Below are 2,076 nucleotides of genomic sequence, written 5' to 3'. Positions count from 1 at the left end.
GACGCTCCGTGACGCTCCCCGGCCGGGTGCCCCCGCAACGCGACGGACGCCCGACCACGGGCGGCGGTGCGACGTCGCTCGGCACGTCGTCATTGGAAACGGGGCATTGAGGCGTGGCGTCTCTGTCGTCCCACGGTGACGTCAGGCCGTGACGCTCAATGACGACTCTTCCCTGCAATGCTTCGTAATTCGTGAGTCACTTGTTTACAGGCGCCGCCTCGCACGCCTCCCCCCTCCCCGTTGGGGGAAAGGGGTTTTCGAGTGAGGGTGGGAGTGGAGGGGGGTGGGGCGATGGGGGGACGGGGCGGCGGCGGCGATTGGCGCGTGCCTCCCAGGGAACCGATCCAACCTCGGAATAATATTATCATTCGCCTTCCGGCGCGAAAGAAGACAAACATGCCCTCATCTCGAGGTAGAAATTTCCTTCTTTGGACATCGCCTTTGAAAAGAGAGACGAGGGCGAGAGGGAAGGATGTTACTTCCGGTATCTCTTTCACCTTGACACCCTTTTCGGCCAATTTCAATGTCACCAGCCTCCTCACAACGTAGACGAGTTAAGAAATGTAAGCCCACTCAGGAAATTTTGTCAATAAAATACCACACGCATCCAATCGGTCGGAACGGCATCTGATATTTAATACAATCATCCTTACAGTTGCCGGACAGTCTACAAGGCAATATTATTGTTATCCTATGGCATAACCCTGACCTACCTGGAGGAAAGATAACCAATTTACCGTGACCATAACAATCAGTGTTGGCTCATCTCCCCAGAAGGTGATTTTTATTGTAAAGTTGCATTTTCCGCGCTTTGAAATTATGATATAATCATCTAAAAGTAAAGAGATTACCATAAATGTTAAATTACACAATTCGTGTATGTCGAATGATACTCTTTTTTAATCGCTGATGAGCACCGGAGTACCGCTAAATCGCTGGACTGTAGCGTAGACAGCGTGGTGACAGCAATAAAAATGTGAGAGTCAAATATGTACTTCGATTTGTCGCACCCACTGTCGTGGATTTGAACTCTGTGAGGGAGAAGAAATTTCTAGGTCTATAGTTTCTTAATTAAAATCCCTTAAATTCTCAGTTAATGTGTTGTCTACAAAAATAATGTGGCGCCGGAATTATTCCCTCGACCGGCGTTAAGCTCTAATGATTTGCACTTTTTTAAAAGTCGTACACTTCGCTCTGCGAACTAAGGATATCTAGTAACTAGGCATCCTTAAGATACGTTCATAACAATTCTTTATTTATTTATGTAGTATTAGTCCGAAAACAGGATATTTTGGCCTTTACATCTATTATCAATGATAACAATGGTAACATTTACAAACACCCAAGCCTTAGGTGGAGAAAAACACATCCTGGCGGGAACCGGACCCGCGACCTTTGGAACTGCAGACGAGGACGTTACCCCGCCACCACCGGGGTCGGGAAAAAAATTGTATCGGCCGGGAATCGAACCCGGGCCGCCCGCGTGGCAGGCGAGCATTCTACCACTGAACCACCGATACTTATTGAGTTTTGCAATCTTAATTTTAAAAGAAAAGCCTTTTTCACAGGGTCTAAAAAGTCAACGCTCATTCAAGGTAGGTTCAGAATTACAGCAAATAACACCCCTTGATAACATTTATCTTCGGCTAAGAAGTCGTTCATGAAGAAGAGGTCACGGCCACCACGTTCAAATAAACTCAGGCTACCAACAAGACAGCAAGATAGTTCGTCAAAGCGTCCGCATGGAGCCTTGTACTCTACGGCTCAGAAACATGGGACATCCGTTAAGCGGACCAGCGAATAATAGAAGCCTTTGAAACATGGTGCTGGAGGAGAATGCTGAAGATCAATTGGGCCGACAAAAGAGTGGAACAAGGAAGTGTATGGAAGAACAGAAGATGAAAGGGTTATATGGGGAACTCTACGGCCAAGAGGAGAACGAGATGGATAGGACACACCTTGAGGCACAATGGATTGATTAGGAACGTAATAGAAGGAAAAATTGAAGGAAAGATCAAAGGAAGACTAAATAAAATAGGGCAAATCAAGGCGGACAAAAAACTGGAAATCTATCAG

General features: G+C 46.7%; 1 non-coding gene across 1 annotated transcript; it reads right to left on the bottom strand.

The window, feature by feature from the left end:
* Positions 1-1,449: 1,449 nt before the first annotated feature.
* TRNAG-GCC (transfer RNA glycine (anticodon GCC)) lies at positions 1,450-1,520 on the bottom strand. The gene has a single exon. It is a non-coding gene; the product is annotated as a tRNA-Gly (tRNA).
* Between the last annotated feature and the right edge of the window lie 556 nt (positions 1,521-2,076).

This window comes from Hetaerina americana, unplaced genomic scaffold, assembly GCF_022747635.1.
Source record: "Hetaerina americana unplaced genomic scaffold, ioHetAmer1.1.p SCAF_7, whole genome shotgun sequence".
NCBI classification, from domain to species: Eukaryota; Metazoa; Arthropoda; class Insecta; order Odonata; family Calopterygidae; genus Hetaerina; species Hetaerina americana.
The sequence above is the reverse complement of the archived record's forward strand: the minus strand, read 5'-3'. Positions and strand labels throughout refer to the sequence as shown.